Source organism: Amphiura filiformis, chromosome 16 (assembly GCF_039555335.1).
Source record: "Amphiura filiformis chromosome 16, Afil_fr2py, whole genome shotgun sequence".
NCBI lineage: Eukaryota > Metazoa > Echinodermata > Ophiuroidea > Amphilepidida > Amphiuridae > Amphiura > Amphiura filiformis.
This window is the reverse complement of record NC_092643.1, coordinates 43,053,218-43,080,743: the sequence shown is the minus strand read 5'-3', so window position 1 is coordinate 43,080,743 and position 27,526 is coordinate 43,053,218. Positions and strand designations below refer to the sequence as shown.

General features: G+C 38.9%; 3 long non-coding RNA genes across 5 annotated transcripts; 2 read left to right on the top strand and 1 right to left on the bottom strand.

The window, feature by feature from the left end:
* Nucleotides 1-7,722: 7,722 nt before the first annotated feature.
* Nucleotides 7,723-16,521, top strand: LOC140136034 (uncharacterized). 2 transcript variants are annotated; one of them, XR_011856603.1, is made up of 3 exons: nucleotides 7,723-8,211; nucleotides 15,280-15,348; nucleotides 16,210-16,521. It is a non-coding gene; the product is annotated as an uncharacterized lncRNA (long non-coding RNA). The 2 variants fall into 2 exon arrangements; XR_011856604.1 differs by lacking the exon at nucleotides 7,723-8,211 and adding an exon at nucleotides 13,427-13,490.
* Nucleotides 16,522-18,611: 2,090 nt separating this feature from the next.
* On the top strand, nucleotides 18,612-19,836 carry LOC140136033 (uncharacterized). The gene is made up of 2 exons (XR_011856602.1): nucleotides 18,612-19,275; nucleotides 19,692-19,836. It is a non-coding gene; the product is annotated as an uncharacterized lncRNA (long non-coding RNA).
* A 1,090-nt stretch (nucleotides 19,837-20,926) lies between these two features.
* Nucleotides 20,927-27,140, bottom strand: LOC140136032 (uncharacterized). 2 transcript variants are annotated; one of them, XR_011856601.1, is made up of 4 exons: nucleotides 26,865-27,140; nucleotides 26,631-26,756; nucleotides 24,280-24,462; nucleotides 20,927-22,357 (listed from the first exon to the last, which is right to left on the bottom strand). It is a non-coding gene; the product is annotated as an uncharacterized lncRNA (long non-coding RNA). The 2 variants fall into 2 exon arrangements; XR_011856600.1 differs by having other exon boundaries at nucleotides 26,631-27,135.
* Nucleotides 27,141-27,526: the final 386 nt, after the last annotated feature.

The window sequence follows — 27,526 nt, the reverse complement described above, 5'->3', positions numbered from 1 at the left end:
TCTCTACTTTGATGATGTTTACGGGGATGGTGGTATATGTTTTGTGCATACAAGTTAAAACCTGGGCTAAGGGGCTTAACTTAACCCCCGCCCCGGATAAAATGTCCAAATGACGTTCCAAAATTACCCCCCGCCTGCCAAAAATTGCTTCCCCCCCTTGCACATCCCAATGTCTTGGGATCCTAATTTGAAAACCTCAAATGGTTTAGATAATTATGTCACGAGCGCAGCGAGCAGGAATATCATTATTTGAGCGTTTCCGTACTGTTTTCCTAAAGCCTTTTTAGAGCATTTTATTTAAGGCGCCCCATGAATATAGTGCCAAAATCGTTTGCCTTCCCTCTCGGCTTGCCAATAATTGCGGCCTGATCCCCCTTTCGGCTGGCCAAAATGTCTTGCCACCCTCAATTTTACCTTCCCACAGAGCTTCCCACCAGGGCTCATAATTTTTGCACGGCACCTAACTGTGGAGATTAGTCTTGCAGAGAAGGAACTTTTTGGTACTATACCGTATACCATGCCCAAACACGACTTTATTAAAATAACTTAATATTAAATGGCAACAGTTTTTTATTTAATTTTGTTACAAGTTAAGGAGGAAAAGAAAAAAGATTAAAGGAGTCCCCTTTAATTTGTAAGAAGTAATAACATTTGCTGAGGAGAACGGCCTCAAAAAAATTTTAAATTCTGGTTTTTACACGAATGAAATATTCAATAAAGATACTCTACAAATATCAATGCTTTAGGTGCTGTAGTTTTGTCAAAATCCGAGATTTTGAATAAACCGGGATACACACCCCAGAGGATCGTACCGTATTACAACCGCGGGAGAAAGCATGCATGGGCGCTATAGTAAATTCCAATTTTCTAAGCTTTACTTCACTTGTTCGGCTCAAAATTAAAAGGGGACATATCTGACAGTAAAAGATAACATTTTATGGAAAATAAATACTAATCTATTTTAACAGAAATATTATAATATGGCTTTAAGGAGGAAAGAAAAGGGGCCACTCAGTTAGACCAGGTTTTAAGTTAGACTTAGGCGATGTTTGTCGAAAAAGGGGGTCATTCAGTGAAGACTCCCAAGAAAATGGGGGTCACTTTGTGCGGAAACGCTAAAACTGGGTGTCATTGACCGTAAAAAAAATATGCTGGACAAAAATGTGCAAATTGTGCGAATACCGTAACCATCCATGATTACAATGTACTGTTGGGATCCAGAGGTAAGGGGCTCAGTACATCACCATGTATACGGGGATGTGCATGCCGCAAGTATGATTCTCAGGTTCGGGTCTCTATGGCCATCTTTTGGCCAAGGGTATGGGGTCCAGAACCCCTTACTTTTGGTTTACAAGTTGAAACTGACCAACAGGTCCGATCAAAACTTCATGGACCCCTTAAATTTTACGATGCACGGAAGCTTTTATCATGTAATTCATTGCCGAGTTGCTCATAAAAAATTTGTCATTGTCGATACAAAAAAGGAACCAATTATGACACAGAAAACCTAAGAAATTTTCTGAATATAGCGTTCAAAAGCCTAGTCCATACAATGACAACGCAATAACAATGACAAGATACCACGTATGCCTATCCCTGATCAACCATCACTGCACGGAACAACATGTTAAGTTTGATTAGCTCGTAATCGGCGGGAATTGTTAAGCTTTTATCACTACGCCGAAAAGTAGACCCACATTATAAGTGTTAAAATTGTTCACCTGTCTGGTCCGGGGTCTGGTCTCTATTATGTTTGTTAAATAAACAGAAATCGTATCGGACTTGAATGAAAAATATATGTGATGCTTCTGGCGAGATGTCAAAAGACAATTCTCGAAATAAAATAATTAGATATTAATCCGTGATGTTATAAGTCCTGCCGATTACGAGCTGGTCAACTTAACCAAAAGTTGCCCACTTCAGTACTTCAGTACACGTGCTCCCCCCCCCCCATGTCAAAAAGAAATCACTGTCCAGGACCCCCCAAAAGGTAAATCCGGCCCTGTTCTTTATATCGGTTAGGCCCACTGATTTAGTGTATATAGATCAGTGGTTAGGCTTGCGATGAATACGACTCGTATTACGAGTATGGTTAATCATAGAGGCTATCATAATACAGGCTATCATCAATTTGACATAGCCAACTGTCAGGCCCGTTACACAAAAAATTTAAAAAACAAGACTGAAACATGTCTTCATCATTACCTGACTGCTTCCTTGGATGGTTCCTTGGGGATTGGCTCGACGGGGCATGCTTCCATGAAGAGTGCTTCATCAAATGGCACTGCTTGAACTAGCTCTTCACTCAGTACTGGTTGAATCTGCATACCAGTGATGGTCAGGTCATCTGGTGTTGGTGGTCTATCTAATTCCAAATCAACTGATTGGACCACAGAGACGTTCTTAGCATGAATCGTGGTATCCTGCTCGCTATTCATCGGCCGCCAATCGAGAATACTCTCCTCCTTCTTGGTGCTTTCATCCGCGTAGACTTTGTCCCCTTCTGCGAAGACCTCATCCCCATAGGTAGAGGTAGACAATGCTGGTGATACTGCATCGGATGGGACGATTTTCAGAGTACCGTACCGGCTTCCGGCAACTACTTGGTATGATGGTATTGGTGGTGTAGAATCGACGGATGATGTCACGCTGGTGATACTCATAGTGTCATCGGGTGTGGAGACGACGACGTCTTGGGTCTCGGTATCTTCAGTGGGAAGAAGTGGTGCGACTTTATTATTGCGCATTCTTGACAGTCGTTTCAGAAACCCCACACGTCGTTTGCCCTTAGACTTTGGCTTGACACCAACTGGTTTGAATGCTTCGACGGGAGTGACTTTACTCTGATGGCAACCCATTTTGTTGAAATGTTGACAAGAAATTTGCGAGATGGCTAACGCTATTCACTTGTGAACACCCGGCCGGGGTGAACACACCCCAACGTTTGTTTGTAGAAGTTCATGAGTTGCGGCGCAACTTACGGCGACTAAAATATCTCTAAGGCAAATACAATACAAAGGCTCGGATTGGTTAATCTGCCTAATTACGCTTGCGTCATGCACACGACGCATGTATCTTTGTGATACGCGAAACGCGTTAGCTCCATGGACACCATAGACATGCTCGTTTGTCTGGGATGGACACGACCAAATTACGCGTTTCATCCGCGGCAAGTAAAGGTCCGTTCATACTACCACCGCATTTGCGATGCGTTGCTTTGCGATGCCGATATATCGATTACTTTTGCCGCAACTCAACGCAACTCGTCGCATTTCCAGGTTAAAATGTATTTAGGGATCATGTCACAAAATGCACGCAAATCTGTGTGCAATTCTGGTGGCAATATTGCACACAGCCTGCAAGCACTGATAAAAATATCCGCGTGCAATTGGGCTTTGTATCAAACCCACCGTAGGCTGCAATTATCTGGCCCAGTATGGTCCTTTTCCCAAAGGTAATCTGGAGTTGGAGGAGGAACTTGACCTTATACTTAACCCTCCCCATAAAAATATATTCCCAGTGCACATTCTCAGATTTGGCTGGCAAAGTTTATAAACAGTTTGCCTATGTTTTACAATAATATTATAGGGTCTATGATTTTACCACAAATGTGATATAATGTTATTATATAAATGTTGTTACAAAATAGAAAATGTGTGAATTCTTTACATTATCCCACCTAAACAGTCTTTTTTGAGTTAGGTATTCCTTTATATATGTATTGCACTTGGACATAAACTATATCTTATTATAATAGCAATGCATTCATTAACATGAATTTGAGAATAATAAAAATTTTCTTTTAATGCACAAGTGATACACAAAAATAAACAACAAGAGTCTTCCAATCTTCGAAGGTAAGACAATAGTATATTATATTTGGGTAAATTTTACTGTATCAACAAAATAAGTGTTATTCTTTAAAGTCAACAGAGGCAGCATTTAACTAATTTAAGTTTTTAATTAATAGGTTATAATTATAGAGGCACGGGCACTGAAACACTTCAACATCCCATTTATGATTGTCAAGCAATATGTGTTCTCTGTTGATTAATATTTTATTTCAAATACTGACGGCTAACTTACAGTTCCCATGTAAATACAGCCAAATTAAAAAATCGCCACTAGTTCCATCCCCATTTAATCAGAGTCTGATGAGTTTATGGCAAAATGATTTATATAATAATTTTCTATACACACTTTCCTTCGAAGGTTGATACCAAATTTGATATCAAAAGCTTAATCATCGTGAGCATAGGAACCGTTGTTTGGAAATTTGTACAATACCACATTGTCTTCAACATTGACTGGTATTAAAACCATTGCAATACGTAATTAATAATAACACAAAATGCTATATAAAATATATAGGAAACAATTTCATAAATATAATATAGGACAAGGTCTATTGTACAGTATAGAGAGCTGTGCAAAAATTTGAGTGTCAAATATTATCCATCATTAGTTTTCTTGGGAACTATTGTAGGTCAAGTATGATACTGTATGGAACCAAATTCCTGCCAATTAAAGTACCAATATCTGGACATATCATGGTTTTGGAATAAGTTCAATGCCATTTGTGCCTTATTATTTTAAAATGACTGAACACAAATCAAGAAAAACATTACGAAACTACATTTCAAATATTAAAAACTGTTAATAAAATACCAAAACATTTTTGCCGTTTAGCATTATGCAAATATGTTTCCTCTAGTTTAATCAAAACTTACTCAATATGATTTTTCAGTGTTTTCTGGATCAAAATTCAAAGCGGCCAGCTAGGCGCGCCAGATAGGACTGGTGGATTTTATAATGTCAGAGAGGGGTTGTTATGGTCCCATATATACTAGGCACTGAACAAGTGCTAATTAGTAGAGGCATATTCACATAAATGTGTAATCAAATGGAATGGCAGAAGAAAATTATGAGAATGACAACATCACCACAAGCATGTGTCAAATATCACTGGCTTGTGTTGCACTGACTGTGAACTCCCTGAGGTAATTACTACGCTATTAGCATGGTTAGGGTAGAGACCAGTTCACAGTCATCAACAGGTCAACCTCCTCCAGCGTGCCAGTGCTAGGTCGCAATTTCCAGTGCAAGATGTTATTGCCTGCATGCAAATAGCATTATCCGTGTGTGCAATTTTGCACTCTAGCCAGCAAAATTGCACACAGGAACTGCGTGCATTTTGTGACATGACCCCTTAACTTTATTGCGATATCGCAATGCAGTAGATGCGGTGCGACAACGCACCGCATCGCAAAGCAACGCATCGCAAATGCGGTGGTAGTATGAACGGACCTTAAGAGTCGCGTCGGGTTGACGCGGTATAAGACGCAGCTTTCCTAAGATAAATAAAATAGGCCTAATGGACAGTGCACAGTGGATGCACACGAGAATTATTTGATTTTAGAATGTTCTTGAAACAACAAACACGTTACATACACGGGTATGAAACCTTATCATCGGAGAGTCCAGGATCTTTTTCTGCGGGGGTTGAGAGGGCCATTCAAAGTTATGCAGGGGGGGTGGATAATGGCTAAAATCGCAACAACAAAAAAACCCGGCTGATTTGACATGATTTTTAACAAAGTGCGGGGGAGGGGGGGCTTCAGCACCCAAAGTCCCCCATCACCCCCGGACACGCAACTGCTTATTATAGTGGTGTCACACGAGTCACCGTGGGCAAAGAGAAAACAATGCAATTCCAATGGGTCATTTTTGATTCGGTTTACACTTACGGAATATTGTGAACGAGCGCGAAACGCGAGATATTTTATTAGATTTTTATTTCAGATCTTTAGTCTAGTCCTAAATCAAGGTGAACGTTTTTGGTGAAGGCCTACAGCCCAATTTGCAATAATCAAACCTACACTAATTTAGCCTAAACCCGGGAAAGGGAGGGGGGGGGGCACTTATATTTCAAGGTGGACACCATGCTCGTTTAGAAAAACAAGTAAAAAGGGTTGTTTTTCAGCATTGGGCAAGTACAGCGCTGTACCTGTTCAGGGTGTCGAAAACGCCAAATATCAGGAAAAAGGGTATACTTTTCCAAGCAAAATACTTGCTTAGGGTACCAAAAGTTTAATGGCAAACTAAAAAAAGGCTGAAACATCCAATTTCTCACTGGATGTACTCTGGAGCTACTCCGGATTACCCCCAGGGCTACTCTGTAGCGGTGCACCGTAACGCGAGTCAAAAATCCGTGGACTACTCCTATCCGGTTTTCCACGGTGTACCTCCCGTAGAGACAGTTTATAGCGGAGTACCTCTAGAGGTACTCCGTAAAAAATGTGTGATGATCTGTTGCCAGATTGAATGCTATTTTCTCAATTTAGCTTTATTGTATGCTTTTATTAGGATATATTAGGGATTTTTGTTCTTTCTTTCTTTCTTTTTTTCAAATATATGTTAATAGTATAATAATAGAAAATAGTAAACAAGTAAATAGGCCTATAAACAAGTTCAGAAATAAGCAAGTAAAATTAATGAAGTAAATAACTGACTAAATAAATTTATCAATGAATAAACAAGTAAATAAAACAATAGGTAGGCCTAATTAAATTAACAAGTAAAAACTACACAAATAAGAAAGTAAATAAGTAAACATGTGTAGGCCTATTAGGCCTAAATAAAAAAAAATAGTATTAATAGGCCTAGGCCTATGTAAAATAATCAATATTAGAATGATAATAATTATCATTAACTTGGTTGTTATTTAGCTTTTTAATTTGATTACCTGTTTGCTTACATGTTTTTTCATTTGTTTGAGTAGGCCTGCATTTGTATGTTTTTAAGCATTTTTCTTTGCATATTATACTTGAAATGATTGGTCATTTATTTTAGGACCCCACTTTTATTCATTTATTTTTTACGCTTTTATTAAATTTATTATTAGTTTTATATTTATTATTTATTTACGTTTACTTATTTACTTTTTAATTGTTTAGTAACTTATTTAAATATTTAATTTTTAATAAATAAGTGACCAATCATTCAAGTATAATAATAAGCAAAGAAAAATGTTAAAAAAACAAAACAAATGCAGGCCTGCTCAAACAAACGAAAAAACACATATCAAACAGGTAAGTCAAAGTAAAAGATGAATAACAACCGAGAAAATATGAAAACTGCGAGTAACATCAATGAAAGTTAAAAGACTAGTAGGGCCTAGCCAAAACATGTAAAATATCAAAACTGTATTGCAAGTAGGCATATTAATATAGGCCTAGGCCTAGGCTACGACTTGCAACAGTAAAGTAATGTGGTGCAAAATGTTAGGAAAACAGCGTGAAAACAAGAAATTCAATAAGTATAAATTATGAATAAATTTTAACTGTGGGTCCAAATTCCAATAATAAACTCCTGTAATAAACAAACAACATGGGAAAGTAGAACCGCGAACCGCAGTATGCACACTTTCTTTAAAATACAGAATAACAACGACAACGTCATGCAAGCATCTCAAGTTTAGCAAAACTAAAAACATAACAAGAAACACAAAATTAAATAATGATTGAAAATGATTTTAAAAACAAATTGAGAAGAAGTCGTACTGTCGTTAAACAAAAGAACAAGTTTCTACAAAGGAAACAAAACCACTAAAAAGAAACAAAATGATAGTCCGTGTCTCCGTGTGGCTGAAACCGATTCATGACGCCCTATGCAAACGTGCAAACATGGTCAATCAATTAATCAAAACAGGCCCTTGCAACTCCTATACCAGCGCAATACAGAAGAATTTGTTGCGCAAACAGCCCTGTGCCAAAAAAGTGCCATTTTTACACAGGGGTCCCCGCGCATTTGAAGCAGAAAAATTGTGCTGCCACCTGGAGAAGCCTACGTACGCATTGTTAGTGATTACGCGTACTATTATAAAGACTTACAACGCCTGAGACACTCAAATGTGACTCTCGTGCGTAGTCTCCTACACAACCAGTTAATTACGTGGTCCTGACACTCGTCCTGATACAGTCTGGCCCGCGCTCGAGACTAGGTATATGTGCATCTTGCACTGTCCTCACATCGGTATAGGCCGTTTGCACGTTAATTGTTACAGGGAAGTGATTGTACGAGGTGTCTTATCTCATAATTATAATATCCAGTCTGGACTTACTTGAAAATGACTAAATTCGGGCGAGATTCAGGTTTCTGCAAAACAAGATGGCCGGTTTTTCACAGAAGAGCCGGAAGTGAGTGAAATTGGTGAGTAAATTGCCTCAAATCAGGCCCGTACGCAGGATTTTTTTTGGGGGGGTGCTGATTTTGAAAAAGTGGACTTTTTCCCCAGGAGGGGGTGCGATTTTGTGAAAAGTGGACTTTTTCCCCAAATTTGGACTTTTTTGACCAAAAAAGGGTTAAAAACCTGATTTTTTTGCTCGCTACGCTCGCAAATTCTGCAATTTTGGGACTTTTTGTATACTTTTGCAAATTTGGGGAGGTGCGGTCGCACCCCCCGCACCTAGACTAAATCCTCCAGCCTCGAATATACGCACGGCCGTTACACTGTGCTGTATACGAGGACTGACCCAGACAAACGAGAACCTAGACCAATAACTTTGACTCGCGTAGTGAAGCCGACACTGCTTAGCAACGAATTTGACAAGGACGCATACCCGGACGCAAACAAGCAGACATGTTCGCGTCTATGGAACATGTTGCATTTGACGCGGCGATAACGGCGCAGTAATCACGCAAACGAGCGCGTCAAACATGTATGCGATATTTCTCCGCGCCTAGTAACCCCGTCAATCCGTCAATATCACCTTGGATACGGGGCTTCACCTCCCGCTGTGGTATTGGATGGGCAGTAATAGGTCTAGGTGGTATGTCTATGAGGACTGAACACCAAACGTGTGAGCGTGGAGGACTTTTGAGCTCATTAATAAAACGCGTGCGCCTTCGCGCGCTTCGCGTCGCACGGCGCATTGCCATTTAAGGAAATTTCCGCGGGTAAATTATCTTCCGACTCGCCCGTGAATAAAACAACTGTTTTTTAAGGAATTTTAATGAATTTTAAACTTGTTCTTTTTGTATGATAATAATTGCTATCTTTCCTAGGCCTATCAGTATTATATAATAGTATAAATACTGTTTAGTTTTAAATAGGCCTATTGCTTTAAACTTAGGCCTACGTTCAATTTTCATCATAATTATTTCGCAAGACGCCTACTTTTATTTGTGGTTCATACAGCCCAAACTAACCTGGCCGAAGCCGCCGAACATGAAAAACAAATAAAGTGCTTGTGTGTTGCCCGAAGGCTCCATTGTTTTTTTGTGTTTTTGTTGTTGTTTTTTAATTACTTCAAAATGGATGGTAGGCTTGTTTCTTATATTTGCAGTTGCAGTGAACGATATTTATAACACGATGATCACGATCCACGCTTATATATGCCGCGCCGTAGAGAATGTACAGCCGAGTTTTACGGTGCACCCACAGTAAAATAGAAAGTCAAATGAAATGTTTTAAATTCCGGTCGCATAATTTTTGTCGCGTGATGATGCGACTTGATCTAATATTTTTGTCGCGTGATGATGAGACTTGATCTAATATTTTCATTCAATACCGGTACCTGTCAAGACCATGTCTAAACAAGAAAAATGCTTAGCCTTCTTTAACAGTAGATTTTAATATCGATACAGACCGTTGCAACAGATTGAAGAAAAAAAAGATCATTTGCTGAGTTTGAAAAGAAATTAGAAATATTTTGTATTAAATCACCAGGTACATGTACATCATTTGTACATTATCGGGTTATTTAGGAGGCTGTCATTTTCTTTGGAAGGGGTGGGTTATACTGTACTGGGGAGGGGGGTCCTAGAATTTTTTACCAAAAATAGGGGGGTTATAATTTTTACATTAAAATAAGGGGGGTTATAGAATTATTAAGGGGTAATCTTTTGATCAAAATGTACGCACAATCTTAAGTTATATGATTCAAAATTTAGGCGCGCTCCGCACACCTTCTTTACACTTTTACAATCAAAATTTTAACACGCTCCACACACTTTCTTCGCATTTAAGTTTTTGCGCGCTTCGTGCCTTAGGAGGATGTCATTTTCTTCGGCAGGAGGGGGTCATGAATATGTCGGTGACCGGAGTCAATTTTTTTACGACCCCCTATCGCGGGCTAATTTTTTTACGACCCCCTATTTTATGACCCCCTTCCGCCTATACAGACTGAAGACAAATTATTCATCGGCGGAAGGAGCGGAGCACGCCCAAATTTTAGAGCGGAGTGCGTGAAACGCATTAAAAATTTTGATCGTAAGTGTAAAGAAGGCACGCGGAGCGCGCAAAAATTTTGAGTCACCAGCCCTTAATAATTCTATAACCCCCTATTTTGGTTGTTAAAATATTATAACCCCCCCCCCCTATTTTGGTCTCAAAATTCTATGACCCCCAGTATACAATATATTCATGACTCCCCCCTTCCAAAGAAAATGACAGCCCCCTTAGTTCCAGTGATGAATAATTTGGTTTTCAAGTTAAAGAATGCGCGCGCAGCTCTCAAAAATTTTGAGTCACCAGCCCTTAATAATTCTATAACCCCCTATTTTGGTTGTTAAAAATTATAACCCCCCCTATGTTACGCCTCAAAATTCTATGACCCCAGATATTCATGACCCCCTTCCAAAGAAAATGACAGCCCCTTAGTTCCAGTGATGAATAATTTGTAGTCAGTCTGTGAAGGCGGAAGGGGGGGGGCATAAAAATGTTTGACCTGAGATAGGGGGGGGGTTGTAAAAAATTTAGCCCTCGATAGGGTGGGTCATGAAAAAAATTACTCAGGTCACCGACATATTCATGACCCACCCTTCTGTAGAAAATGACAGCCCCCTAAGGGGGTCATGAATATACTGGGGGGTCATACAGTTTTAGACCAAATATAGGGGGTTATAATTTGTTAACACCCAAAATAGGGGGGTTATATAATTATTAAGGGTTGGTGACTCAAAATATTTGCGCAATTCTTTGCTCTAAAGTTTTGGTGCGCTCCTCGCCTTTGTTCCGGCAATACTTTGTCTACTCTTGAGTCTGTGTAGGTGGAAGGGAGGGGGTCACAAAAATTTTCGACCCAAGATAGGGGGGTCGTAAACAAATTTTGCCCACGATAGGGGGGTCATACAAAATTTACTCCTGTCACCGACATATTCATGACCCCCCTGCCGAAGAAAATGACATCCCCCTAATACATTTAGCTAAGTCTAGACAAACAGCAGGGCGTGTCTGGCATTTTGAGAGGTTAAATTTTAATTTTGATAATTTCCATTTTAAAATAAAATAGTTGACTTTTTTTTTCAAAATGAAAATGTCATGGTCTGGATGCAGCTCATGCTAGCATACTAACGCTCGGAGGTGTGTGGGGGGGGGGGTGTATGCTAGGACTTTTACAGTATACATATGGTATATACTACAATCATGACTTGCTAGTATATTTTAGGCCCAACAGGGGCTACGTAGGGCAGGGCCTAATTAGTTCAGACCTCATACGGGAGAGGACATCATGTTCAACAGTCTAGGCCACAACTGTTGTCATGTTTTTGCTTACCGTTTTTCTTTTGTAGGCCTGCAGCTTCTGACAGGATGACACATTGTATACTCATGCGGTATGCCATTGGCGGCATATTTGGTGCTTGTTCAGTCAGATCTTGGCAAATTTATAGTACTCATTGTCAATGTCACAGTCAATAATAATGATATGACATGGCCATGAATGATGGTAACACTGTCAACATCAGCGTAAAACTCTCCAGTCAGTGCCATGCCAGTACCATGAGTACACCTCATGACCTTGGACATGTTGGAAGTAGACAGGCAACAATCCCGGGCAACAATCATGACATCAGGCACAGTCTACAAATGTCAAATCAACTGATTTCTCCTTTGCCTCGGGCCTAGGCCATGCTATGCTACGGCTATCCGCTAAATGTACAATCAATGTGATGCCATGTATGCCATGACATATTCACGCACGGTTTGCATGCATGATGCATTGGTTGCAATGAATTGGAGTGTCCATTTTTGCACGGCAAGTTGAGATGCAGACAGACAGACACACTGCCGCAAGAATGAACTTGTTTTATACTAGAATAGAGCTGATTACATTTGTCGTCACTCAGCTGGGCTCAAACGGTACGTAAAAAAGAACATCATCACCATCATGACATGTAAAAGTATAGTGTACACATGTAATACTGCACACAGTCATGCAGTGCACTCCCGGCAATACTATCCACACAAATTAGCTCAAATTCTTCTAAATCAGATTATGTTCAACTCTTTCTTCACTTCCAGTTTGGTCTAAGCGATGTTTGAACACTTGCCGTTCATTATACCTTGTTTATTATTCCACAAATCGGTATATCCTGTCCAAAAATGTGTCTTCCACACACGGCGCCGTGGTTGAATTTCGGCATCGGTGTTTAAAATTCCGACGAAATGGCGCTGATTTGTTTGATCTGGCTATATTTCATATATGGACTGTATAAGTCCATATATGGATAATAGGCGCGCTGAGATTTCAACGTACCAATTAGAGTTGCATTTTGCGCGACCCTGTATATACAGGGTCGCGCATGAAAAAGTCCTCCATGAAAAATGCACAGATCGTTCTCAGGCCTCGAACGAGCCGCCGCCATGTTTGTCCGCCATTTTGCGAGTGAGAGGCCAGGGACTCAGGCTACCCCCGCACCCCCCCCCTGCGTACGGGCCTGCCTCAAATCATGCTTCAAATGTATGGTTTGTGTATTTTGTTTATTTTTTCTAAAAGTAAATGACATTATTTTGCCTACTTGCTTTTGTCTGCCCATGAAAATGTCAGAAAACATGAAATTTTAAGGCAGTAAATCGGCGTCTGTGGAGGCACCGTACAATACATACCGGTGTATGCAATGTATGTAGGCCTAGTGGCAATAGGGTTTCTGTGCATGCACAAGAATCCCTTGTAAAGCTTATGAATATCATGTCTTTTTTAGTGTCTTCACAGCCGAGTATAATGAATAAGCTATTATAAGCCTATATTTTGGCCTACAGTTTACCGTACGTTTTTGTTTTATTTGTTCAGGTAATGACAACCCAGCACCAGGGCCCGGCCTGGGGCCGGGCCTAGCTCGTTCACGTAGCGGTTTCGTTGTCCCACTGGCCTACTTACAAATGTAGATTGCCTGGCGATCGGAGTGTTATCGTCAGAGCACCTCGGACTAGCCTGGGCCTGGCTGAATAACCGTCCTGGCCAAGAAAGCCTATATTACTACATGTACTACTATACTGGGTTTCAAAGAAGAACGCATGAATAGCACTCCCGGGTCTTGCTCAGATTGACACGAGCGCCCTGTTAATGAGTGACATACGCGAGCTTTGCGTGTCCTTCAAGCCAAGGACGCTGGTCTGCGCCTACCAGCGTGACACGCCTTCTTCTTTTTGATGTTACTCCGCGACCGCAATGATGCACCAGATTTGGAATCACGCGCAGAGGAAATAGGTAGTGCGCAATTTATTATCTTAGTCGCTTGAGTTCCTTTCCTGCATGTAGTGCGTTGACAATGCTTGTTTTAGAGTTTCTGTGTCTCCCGCTGTGTTTCATTTCAAACTGTGCTTGCGTTTATGTTTTTTGAACGCGTATAGCCATAGGTCAATACTTTCAATGTGAACCACAGAAATTTTAGAGAAGGAGAATCGGGACTCGATCGCCATCTTTATACAAACAGAGCAAAAATTGGGGGTATTCGGTTTCCCTCGTAATGCGCTCGAGGCATTCGTTGTCATGCAAGCGCGATATGGATGATAGGTGCATTTGAGAAACGCACTTGATGCGACCGGCATGTGAGTACCAAGACGCTTTAGATGAGATGCAAAATTGTTTTCATTCATCTCCGCGCATGGTCTGCAAGGACCCGAATACCCATACCACCTAGACCTATATGACTGCCCATCCCTAATGGCAGTAGGTGAAGCCACGTAACCAAGGTGGTCGGGTGGTCGGATGCGGAGAAATAAGCGTTCATATCTGGAGAGAAAGACGCGCTCGTTTGCGTGATTGTTGCGTATTATCACTCGGGTCAAATGCAACATATGTTCCGTTGACGCGAACATATCTACTTGCTTGCAACCAGGTAATGCGTACTTGTCAAAGTCGTTGCTAAACAGTGTCGGCTTCACTACGTGAACCAAAGTCACAGGTCTAGGTACTTGTTTGTCTGGGCGAATACCCCCAATTTTTCTCCCCATAGCTGATGACGCGATTATATGTGGCGGTATAATAGGGGGTCCTGGTTCTCCTTCTCTAATTCTGTGATGGCCAATTCCATGCCAAAAGTGCCTTTTGTAACGTCCGTAACAAATTTTGGAACATTATTGCTCAAAACAGGAGCATTTATTTCAAACTTGCTAATCATGCCTCCATAGATTGATGTCAGACCTACTTCAAGATAGTAAAGAAAAAAATCTGAGGAAGCACCTTGACAGTTTTTTTTTCATAATGTAAAACGTTACGGACGTTACATTTGAGATAAAATGTAACGTCAGTAACACTCTATCAACAGTGTAGGACGATACAGGAGTATTAATTTCAAACTTGCTTTTCATGTTTACATAGATTGGAGTAAAAAAAATAAAACACAGAACTGAATGGAGATTTAAGGATATGTACCATCTGTCAAAAAGGCAGGCACTTTCACGTAACGTCCGTAACGCTCGTTTCTAATTCATGTAGCTAATTAACTAAGAAAGCCAAAACAAAACTGCTTCATTGTATTGAACATTAGAGTGTAGCATACTAAGAAATAAAGTGTTACCCTAACAGCAAACATGTGTGCTATTTACTAAAAGTTGCATGTATCTGTAACGTCCGTACCGGAGGAATGGGCCTTAAGGCCGTATAAAATTGGTTCTCGTCCCCTCATTAGTCATACCCCAATTTCTGGGATTTGTCCGATTTTTTAAAATAGATTTTTCAAATTATTTTAGACTTCGAATGATTTATGAAATCTTCTTACATATAAATAAGTTTATTAGCAAACAAGGATTTTTGTGGTACTCTAGGGGGTTTATCCCTCAGAATTTCATCGTTTCCTCGAGACTGAAAACTACTGACAGTGCTAATTTTACATTGAAAGAAAACCCCTCCCTCCCTCCTGTGCGATTGCATCAAAATTCAAATTTATAGATGAACTGATGTCATTGACATGTCAGGGTGAAATGGTACGGTACTTTCAGTTCGCTAAATGATTTCGTAATTATTAACTGATCATATGCTTGTATATTGTTTGCAGATGATGGAATATCAATGTGTTTTGGATTGATTTGATTTCTATGAAGAATATGTGAAGACACAGTGGATGGTAAGTAGATCCATGAATGCCAACAGCAACTTACCCATGGAGACAACAATCGAGAATTCAAGTCAGAACATTATGTGTACACATGGTGAAATCAAGAATATGAATAATGTTAGAAAATTGGGATTAAAATCTCTTGCAAAATTATAATTTCTTTTCAGTATCAGATTCATTTAATAAATCCTAGAACAAACTTTCTTCTTGTAAGTGGTGTAGCCAGTTTTGTAGTGTAAGGGGCAAAACCAAATATTCCCCCATTTGTCTATTTTGTGTCCCATTGTGCAGGGGGAGGGCAAGCCAAATTTCATCCCCATTTGTCAATTTGTGTCACATTTTACACTTTACTCTTCGCTGTCCCCATTTTATACCTGAAAAAGTTTGGGAGGGGGCACTCTGTCTCTCCTGGCTATGCTAATACTTAATTAAAATAAATTGGGATCTTTTAAAGGTAAGAGACAGTGAACTGATCGGTTATATTTTAAAGTTTTAGGGGCCTGAGCTTTCGATCCTAGCAGGATCTTTATCTCTGCCTTTGATAAAGATCCTGCTAGGATCGAAAGCTCAGCCCCCTAAAACTTTGAAATTTTACTTAACAGGCTATTTTTGTGGATAAGCAGTTTACAACAGCTCACTTTTTAACGGTTATATTTTAAGAAGTCTCACAGCAAAGTTAAGTGAAGGGTGAGAAAAACTTCACATGGTAATATCATGAAGTTAATTCATCGCTTGAAATTTGTGTTGTTACATTTCATCCATGCAAATTGCATGCAATAGCTTAGCTGAGACCTATTTTTAAAAATATCAAAATGTTTTCTGTTTAATTCACTTTTTAATATATTCTTATTATTTCTTTCTGTTTTACAGGGAAATGTACAGTCACCATGGTTTCAGGAAAAGCAACACAATTTGTGACTCAAGAGACTGAGCATATTCTTTCTTGTTGATAAATGCAATCTACTAGTACTACATGTTTGCTACAAAATTCTTTAATGACACTATAAATTGGTTTTGGTTAAAGCACAATCTTTCAACAAAAATCAGTAAGGATTTGATGAATCTCTAAATTAGGAAGTAAATGGCATTTTATCTGACCATCTTTAAGATGGACTAATAACCTACAAATGTTATAAAATTTACAATATTGTAATGTATGAATACACCAGGTAAGTGCAATAATAACAACTAGGCGGTTACCCGTATTTAGCGGTTCTCGGCTGGCGCGTTACCTGGCTGATGGTGACTGATGCTCATAGGACAGTTTTTACTAATTTGACCTCAGATGACCCCTTGTGACCTCGAAATGACCTTCCTTTGGCTCTAAATGTTGACTGCACCCACCACGTTTCATGCCCATACAACAGTTTTTAGTAATTTGACCTTGGATGACCCCAAAATGACCGTCCAAAAATTTGACTCTAAAGGTTGAGTGTACCCATCAAGTTTCATGCCCATACGACAGTTTTTACTAATTTGACCTCAGATGACCCTTGGGTGACCCCAGATGACCCCAAAATGGCCGTCCAAAAATTTGACTCTAAAAGTTGACTGTACCCACCAAGTTTCATGCCCATACGACAGTTTTTACTAATGTGACCTCAGATGACCCCTGGATGACCTCGGGTGATCTTGGCCCACTTACCGAAACAAACTTGTTCTGTCTGAGGTCCATATGCACCCACCCACCAAATTTGAGGAACGTGCGACCCCTAGTCTCCGAGAAAATAGGCAGAAAACAGTTTTTACTAATTTGACCTCAGATGACCCTTGGGTGACCTTGACCCACTAACCAATACAAACTTGTTCCGTCTTAGGTCAAGATGCACCTACCCACCAAGTTGCATGCCCATATGACAGTTTTTACTAATTTGACCCCTAGATGACCTATGGTGACCTTGACCCACTAACCAATACAAACTTGTTCTGTCCCGGTCAAGACGCACCCACCCGTCAAGTTTCAGGAACGTGCGCCCACCCGTCAAGTTTCAGGAACGTGCGACCCCCAGTCTCTGAGAAAAATAGTTTTTACTAATTTGACCCCTAGATGACCTCGGGTGACCTTGACCCACTAACCAATACAAACTTGATCTGTCTGGTGTCAAGCTGCACCCACCCACCAAGTTTGAGGAATGTGCGACCCCTAATCTCCGAGAAAATAGGCGGACAGACACACAGATAGACAGACGGATAAACAGACAGATAGACGATGCGTATTATTATATAGATAGTCCATTGTTACATTCAAAAAGCTTGGTGGAATATTTTATAATAATTATAATATTCTTGCAGATGTTTAAACCTGGTCATGGTACCTCCTTAACCATCCTGCCTGGCTTCATCTGTTTTCCTTTTAATTTTTTTGTTTGTATATTGAATATAAAATTGGAAAAGCAGATCACCCATAGAGGCTACATCAAGATGATGTGAAGGTCAGGAGGTGTCATAAAATAGACTGGTCACTATTCACTAACATATTTGAGACCCTTGTAAAATAGAGGATAGGCAGGTCCAATATTATATACATCTGCAGTATCCACCAAGCAGTGGCAGCACCAGGAATGTTTTTTCATTTTCATGGGGGTGGGGGGCAAAGTAAATTTCAGGAGGGGCAAAATCAACAGATTTTGCACAAAATTGCCACAGAAAGTTGAAATGTGTGTGATTTGAGGTTTTTGTCTCAAAAGTGGTGGGGGAAACTGGTGGGGGGGGGGGGGTAAATGACCCCCTTGCCCCCCTGTAGTGCCGCCACTGCCACCAAGACAAAATTTTGGACATGCCTATCCTCATATTACACCAGACTTTAGAAAGATCACATGGTAGCTTTAGCTAAATTCCTCAAGTACAGCTGCTAAGCTCCCAAACATGGTGGCAAATTGTTTGTGTAGATGACCCAAATCAGAAAAAGAACAGTTTTGCCTATAAATGTGTTCACATACTGAAATAGAGGTCAAATATGCCATTGGATGGCCTCAAGCCATTGTTGATCTTTGACTTCCATTGCACATAACAAGTAAACAGTTAAGAAGGCAAGTTCTATATCATTTTTTGATATTTATGTCAAGATGAGCAATTTGACACCATTTTTGCTAAAATCAGAGTCAGTTGAAATTTTTACCCCTACAACCAAAAATGTGACATTTTGCCTATAAAATGTTGTTTTTGTAGGATATGCTATGTTACGATAGGTAATTTTTTAATCCTTGTGATCAGATGAGTAATTTGGAATATCTGTCAATAAAATCAGCAATTTTTTTTTTTACCACTATGACCTTTTGTGACCTCTGGAGGACACCAAGGGTCAAATCAAAATAGTTCCACATCTTACATGTAAAATCAACATTGGACCTTGTACTTCGGGGTGCACCACTCAGTCCGACACGCCACTAGCCCGACTACACAAATTCCCTGTACTTAAGGGTGCATATGTCTGAAAATAAAAACCGCTGCAACAGTCCGACACCATGCTAGTCCAAAACTGAAAACCATAGCACTAGTCCGCAACTGTGAACCACAGCACAAGTCTGAATCCGAAAAACACTGCGCTAGTCATAATCTTCAGATTCGGACTAGCGCAGTGTTTTTCAGTTTCACACTAGCCCAATGGTTTCAGTTTCGGACCTATAGGGAATTTGTGTAGTAGAGTGTTTTCCAGACTCGGACTAGCGGTAGCGGCATGTCGGACTGAAAAAGTGTTTCAGATTCGGACTAGCAGCATGATGGACGGGTACAGTGTATTTCAGATTCGGACTAGCGGTGTGTCGTACTAGCGCTCTGTACTCTATATTTTTATGTGGAAAAATTTTCAGTGCTTTAGCTAAGCAGCTGTACTATACTGTATGTACTCCCAGATCCACACGCCAAGGCTAATAACAGGGTTCGCAGGTTTTTGCCGCAGGTGGAAAAAACCACGGTTTTAACCACTTGGCAAAAACAGTTTTTGCCGGCAAAAATGGCCAAAAGTGATTTATAGTTCAGTTTTTTCATCTCAAAACAAATAATTAAGTTACAAAAATAAGTTCCCAAGTGTAACAAGGCCAGATTTTGTAATTATAAGCAATATATTAAGAAATTAAAGGCATGCGTTTTCATTGCTCAAGTGCAGTTAACCGAAATGTGGGATGTATCAAATTCAAAACTTTTTCATTTTAAGGACTTAATGAGACAAAAAATATATTGAATGATTCGATAAAAGTTGTGTGTTACTGTTAATGAGCTTTCTGTGTCACTTTTTAATATTTGAGTGACTATATGTGAGTTTTTGCCAGTTTTTGCCATTTTTGCGGTTTAAACCAGGCAAAACTGGCAAAAATAGTTCTTGCCAGGTTTTTGCCACTTTGCGGCAAAAACAGGTTTTTGCCGGCAAAAACCGAACCCTGGCTAATAATCACTACAAGTACGACTAAGTTTATTAACATCCAAAAGTCAAAATGTTGCTAGTTAGTGAAGGTTTATGGTGAAAGTTTACGCAATAAATAAAATGATTACCAAAATGTACTTATGATTTGAAACTTTGCATTACATTTAGTGTGCTCTAGATTTTTTTGATAACATAGCAGTATGGGCTGTGCAATAATTATGAGCCCCCCTCCCGGACAATTTGACAATTTGATGTACCTTTCAACAAGATAGAATGATTTTTAAAGTTTGATAGTTTATTTATGATTTTATGTGCATTCTGACTATAGCAAGATAGTACTTAGAATTTTTAAAGAAAAATACCCAAATTTAAAAGTTGCACTTTACAGCGATCAATGGTTATTATGCAAGCATATTGTGGCATGTAAAACCCTGTCGTTGTCTTTACAGTGATTTCAAATTGAAACAATCGACTGTAACTTTTGGGCATTTTTCTTTAAAAAAACACTTCTTGGCTGTTGCCAATACTGATTGACATGATTGGATGTATGTGTATCAAAATACACGTAAATAAACCATCATTCTTTATGTCAAATCATTGTGAACACGATTATTAGTTCTGAAGCTACAGGCGTTATTACAGTTGCATAGGCTTTGTATAAGTTCACTTTCTACATAAAATAACTACAAGAAACCTGTTTACTAATGCATTGACTTTCAACATTTATTCAGTTATATTGATATAGTTTAGATTAGAACATCACTTCTAAGTTGAGTGTTCCCCAGGTGCAGGTGTCATTTTAACCAATCATATCCATTTTAACCAAGATTTTTAAAATCTTCCACAGTGGGAGCATGTTCTTGAAGTGGAATTGACTATATTTGAAGACCGATTTAAAAAGACTAGTTTGACATCCTGTCAACAAGAGTTTGTACTGTGCAGGTCCGCAACCAATCATACCTCGCCTTTGCCCTGAAGTGGGATGCAAACTAGTCTTTTTAATTCGGTCTTCAATTATAGTGTTAATTATTTTGAAATCCATACTCTCCCTGTATATGACTTATAAATCTGTAATGTTCCACAACTGGAGTGGGTATTAAAAGTAATTCATACACTCCTATATCAAAGCAGCCAATCAGAAAAGCTGTTAGAAAAGTACTGAAACATGCATTGATTGTGTATATTGTGCACTCCAGCATTACTACGCATGCAGTGATTCGCTTCGTGTCGCGTAGGATTGATTCATTTTTCGGGCGGGTTGATGCATTTATATTTGGTTCTTTTTCCAACATTTTTAGTGATAATTTGTTATATAAAAAAAGGAAAAATCACGTGGTTTTTTTCTTCTCGTGTATGAAATAGATTAATAAACTTGTATTACTTATAGGGAGAGAAATTAGACAAAATAATACACTTGCGCTGATGTTGATGCGTCTAATGCACTCCCCCCTTTGGGGCTCGTGCATTATACGCATCAACATCAGCGCGCGTGCATTATTTTGTCTAATTTCTCTCCCAATAAGTAATACGCGTTCATTAACCTATAATTAGTACTAATTACCCGATTAACTACTATTATATAGTGGGATATTTCCATGAGGTGTGTATTATATTTACCATGAATTAAAAAAAAAAACCACAAAAGTATTTTTACACATTGCATTGCGAGAACAAGAAACTACAAAATTGTTCGAATAATACAAAATTTACACTGCAAAAATATCCCACTCTGCAGTGTTCTACTTGAAACCCATACTCCCTATGGTGAAGGCTTATATCTGGGGAAGTGGCATGGTGTCATAGGGGCACATGCTCCCCCAATCAATTTCAAAATTTAGGAATAGGATGTTTCGTTGGGTAGTGGCATGCTGCTGAGAATTTGAAAGTGGCCCATTAAATTAAGTTATTTTTCAAGAAATTTGACCTATCAATATACCAATCTTGAGTCTTGAGGTTTTTATTTGATATTTTTGGAAAAAATTGCCCTTCCATATCCATACCCATCATCCATATACCAACATTGGCCTAGAAAAGGGGGTAACCTCACCCCGGGCTTAATTCTTACACAGAAGTGTGAATTTAAAATGGAATCTGAGAGTACTATATTAAGAGAGGCGCTACTTCGATTCTCAAAAGTGAGGACAGTATGAACTCAGGACCTTGTTGAAAGCTTTTTGCAATAGGTGACTCTTGCCCTATGTCATAAAAGAGAAAAAGTAAGAATATAAATTATAATCCAAATAATATCCCCACCGGGGTGACATTCCTCATGAGACCTGCAATGCCATCCTTATAAGATTCAAGTCAATATTCTTCTTATTTTGGGTCCTTGTCTTATCTCAAATTCTCAAGATGGTATACCACCTACAGTCCTACATCTCACATCTACCATAATATACTGCCAAAGGTCCATGGTTCAGCTATGGTGCAGTAACCGCTCTAGTTTAGTTTGTTGCTGGTATACATGCATCAAAAGTCTCCTGCACATAGTAAAAGTCCATCTGATGTTGAAAACGATGCCGCACAGTGCAACAATTATACCTCTAGGGCATATGATGGTGCTTTCACTTAAGGGGCTGGTACCACCCGGGGGTACCACATACCAATAGAAGAACTTGCGCTGACCATTCAATCAGAATCTGGGTGGATCTGTGAGCTCTGAAAAACAAAGAGAGAGAGAGAGAAAATGTTAATATGTTTTACATAACACATACAAAGAATTTAGGGGCATTTTAAGGGGGTACTACACCCCTGTAGTAAATTTGTGACTATTTTTGCATTTTTCTCAAAAAATAATAACACACCTTTACAAGGAATCCAATTACTACACTGAAATTTCAGTGACCCAAGACAAGCGGTTCAGTATATGATAGGAAATGAGGTACATCCTAGCGGTACCTTACTTCTTATCATAAATAACAAACCGCTTGATCTTGGGTCACTGAAATTCCAGTGTATTAATTGGATTCCTTGCCCCTATAATAATTTTTTTTTATTAGTTTTTGAGAAAAATGCAAAAATTGACACAAATTTACCACCTAGTACCCCTTTAAGTGTTTTCAATATTTAATAATTGGCACACACACCCTCATTAAGGTCATTGGTCATGTACAAACATATCATGTAGACAATATGGACTATAAACATGATAAAAAACTGCTTGAAATCACAACTAGCTTACAAAACTTTATACTCTATATAATGTACACCAATATTTTACTTTTTTATGCATAATTGACATCCGGAGGATGGGTTGGTACCAGTTGTGGTTGCAGTGTGGTAAATAAGCAAATGGCCCAGGCAAATGGGCCCTTGTTCTTGAATCTTTGGGCCCTCATAAATCAGGCGGGCACGCACGGCAAATTTTCATCGGGCCCGCATTGATTTTAATGGGCTACGGGCTTTACCACGCTGTGTGGTTGTAGCACTAACCTCTCGATCACCACCATGGGCCTGGGTTTATTCCTGCACTGAGTGCTGAAAGTGAGCATGGTAAATTGGTAATCGATCCATGACCATTCCTCCAAGGTTCTTCCCAAGGTACTCCAGTATTCTTTGTAGTTTGTACATTCTAAAAACTTCCTCAGTGGTGGTACAAAATTTGCATGGGCTTCCCCAGTCACACCCAAAAATCACAGAAAATTACACTATTTTCGAGAAAAAATTGGCAATTTTGCAAATCCCCCCCAATTTTGGAAATGATTTTAGGCTAATGAAATGAAATGATTAATTTCCCATCACATTTTTTTTCGTAAAATATGAGGTCATGATTTCATTATTCATTATTTTGGAAAATTTCATTATTGTCAAAACTTTCATTTCAAAACAGTTAACGCTGAGATCATCATTACAAACATTTTGCAACAGATTGAGAAAAGATTTGAATTTGTTTTTATTAAAATGAAAAGAAATTTCCAATCACTAGAAACATGATGAGGTAATCCTTAAATTTCCATTTTCTAAAAAAAATGCTGATTATGATCAGCAGGGGATGTCAAACATTTTGTCTTTTTTTTTTTATATTATCAATTTTGATTATTTCCATCTCAATTTTCAGATAATTGACTTTTTATGAAAATAATGAAAGTTTTGGTCAAATTGAAAAGGTGATGAGGGCGAGTGACGGGAAACTAATAATTTCATTACATAAGCCTTGTGATCAGGGGCGTAGGCAGCTTTCTTGGCCAGGAGGGGCAAAATAAAATTTCGGGGGCACAGACGAAAAAAATTGCAGTTGCATATACAATACATTTTTAGAGAGGCTTTATTGGGACGATTTGCACGTGTAGCGCGCAAAAAAATTGTATTTTGCACTATTTTCGCACATGATTGGGGTGAAAAGGGCTTTATGGTGACAATGTGCGCAAAATTTTTATATTTTAAAATATTTAGGGCATGATCGGGGTGAATTTTGGTAGAAAAGGGCGCTCCTTGCCCCTTTTCTTTTCCTTTGCCCTACAGATTTTCTCATTCATTTTTTGTCAGAGGGGCACTTTTTCTTTCATTTTTTGTCAGGAGGGGCACTATGCACTCCAAAGACCAAGACCTGGGAAAAATAGAAAAAATTAAGTTTACGATACCTTTCATTCTTCCTCTGCTTCTGTGAGTGGGTTTTGAAAAGGAGTCATCAGCCTTGGTTTCAAAGCATAGCCAGAATCTTCGTATATATACATCCATTCTCAAATGCTAAGAGAGTGTGCTGCTTGTCCATTGTGCCATGCCACATTGAGGATTGCAGACAAGTTGAACATTGAGACATTTTCCTGTATTTGTAAAAATTAGTGAAGATTGAAAATTAATTTATCTTTGAAATGTAATGAACATGTGTACTAGCCTACCAGGTATTTTATAAGGCTGGGAGTAATACCCGGGAAAGGGAAATTGAGTTCTGCTCGAGATGTGTAATGCCAGGCCCCAGGTACAAAAATGAGCTGCTTGACCCACTGCTCAATACCTGAAGGCCATTATTTAACAATTCATAACCTCATGAATAAACGCGACACATGTGATCCAATCATTTTTGTTTATTTGTAAAAAAGCAGAGCACGGTTACTAATATTCAACAGTGGACCTCCACACCATCAGCGTAAATACTGTATTAGTAACCTCTGCATGTGACGTCAAATATTCTCTCTGCTTGCGCGTGCTGGCCACAATATTTGTATTTCGCGCTACCATATTTGCACAGATTGTGATTCACAATTCTGTTATTGGTCATCCTGTTTTAGCCTGTTCAATTTTTGAAAAGGCAAAATGTAACAAGCGCGACAGAATCTTGGAAGGTGCGGATTGAACATGTTGAAGGGCCCATATTGTATTCAAATTTGACATTTTTAAAAGTACTTCTTGGCCAAGATTGCACACTATATATGTATGAACGCTAGTGGCTCTGTGATACAAAATGTATACACACGCACATATAAACGTAGTAGAAGAAAGTAGGTAACCCAGGCAAACCTTAGTTAACACATTTGCTAGTCAGTCAAATTCGCCGACAATGTCAATGCATTTTTACATAGAAATTTAAAACAAGTGCCCGATAGAAAGAAACCTACATAAATATGTTTTCTATACTTCACTTGACCCAAATATATGATTTTTTATGGTGATAAGTCACCCGCACATGGAATTTTAGAGGGATTTGGATAGCATTTCCATTAAAAAAAGCTGCTATCATAATGAAGACTGAAGACTGAAGAGACTAAGATCTAGAAACACCCCCGAAATGCCGTTTTGGGGAATTTTGCTAGCTGAAACTTTTTGATGAAAGTCAATCTTTGACAAGATGTAACTTTGCTACGGAAAGTGCTATGAAAAAATGGTTTTCAGTTTTGGCTTTGTTTACTCAAGGGCTTTAATTTGATATATAAAATGATGCAGTTTGATGGCAAATTTAAATTCACCTAGCATACCTAAAGAAAGCATATCAAGGCATTTCAATAGCCAGATGAGTGTCTTTAAGGCGTCCAAAATGGTCAAAAATACCTCGGTTAAAAAAAGGCAAAATGTTTGGATTTTTCACAATGGCAATGTCCTCCAAATAACCGATGCAGTTTATTATTAAAGTAAGTGTGCAGAGCACAAGCAAACTTCTGTACAAATTCAACTTATGCAAATGAATCAACCACAGCTCATTATAACCCAATGACATCACCAGCTCAAATTACATCCCATTGAAATTACATGTAACTGATGTAAGTGGAACCAACAATACTCAAATTTCAAGGCCTTTTTGTAAAAAATTACAAGTTTTTCAGAGATTTTCAAAGTTTTTCTACGGAAGTTTAAGGTTTATTCAAGCTACTTGTGTAGGAAGTACAAGTGGAGACTGTCAAATGTTGATGGACAAACGTAATATGCATGAGCATTTTTCATAGTCCAGAACAAATTTTCTTGAAAATCCATGCACCTGATTGGTCAGTTCAGTGCATGGGGTTGTAATGTGAGCAGCTCTGTGTGTACTGTTGGTTGGTGGTTTCCCAACTGTGCAATTGATCATCATGGTGGTGGTACCTGGTGTGTTCTCTTAATTATTTGTACAGTGCCAATGGTGCAAGTTTGGTTGTGCAGAGCATGTTAAAATTTTGATCATAAGTGTAAAGAAGGTGCGCGAAGTGCTCAAAAATTTAGAATTGTATAACTAATGATTGTGCGTACATTTTGATCGTAAGTATCAAGAATGCGTGCACAGCGCTCGAAAATTTTGGGTCACCAGCCCTTAATAATTTTATAACCCCCTAATTTTGGTGTAAAAAATTATAACCCCTCCCTGCCCCCTATTTTTGGTCTATGGCCCCACCCAGTATATTCATGACCCACCCTCTTCTGAAGAAAATGACAGTCCCTGCGTAATAACAGATTTAAGCTTACTTGGCAATGGCCAATGCCACTTAAATATTACTAAAATCTACTGGTTAAATTTTAATAGTACCTTTCATGTTGGTGACGGATGTAGATTTGCATGAGCGACACCAACTCCAAGCCAAGTCTGCTGTACACGTACTGTTAGCATCTGCAGTCAATGTGATGAGCATTGATTCCTCCGGACCCAGTCATGCTAAATGATGGATTACATTTAGATCAATGCATATTGCTGCACCGTTGACGTTGTCATATATCGGACGTGTCGAACATGATAATCTCTTTTTGCAACTAATTTTATCACCTTTTTTGGCCTTATCTCATCCGCAGATGTACCTCAGTTTATGCAGTAGTTAATTCAGGATAATACATATTACAAAAAACTTAGTCAAGATCATTTTTGGGCGAAGATTTCGGATGAAATAACCGTATTTACTCCTCACAATTCAGCAAACATGCATGACATGACAACCTTTCGCGGGAAATTCCTTGTTTACATTGGTTCAAATGAATATTAATTAGATTGGCTGGATACGTCACACGAATTCATGGCCAATCTCATGAATAAGTAATAGCAGAAAAATGACGCTGCCACCTACGGCGACAATAACTACTATGACGTCACTGTCCTCAAATTGTACAATATCAATATATTTTATTAACATTCACCAAACAAACTGGTATAGTTAATATTTACAAATACAAATATTTACAATTGAAATTGCAATATTAAAGTTACAAGTACAAATATTTACAATTATAGAAGAAATATAAATTAGTCTTAATAATAATAGACAATATTAATAGTGGCGCTCAATTCAAGTCCATGTTACATTGAGCCTATAGAATGAAAATATGACAGGGGGTCGCTGCTCTAAGCCCAAATGGGAACTTTGTTATTATCTATAAGTCCATGTTCGTTCGTGAATCAAAAGCTGATTTGACGAATTTGGTTATTGGAGTAAT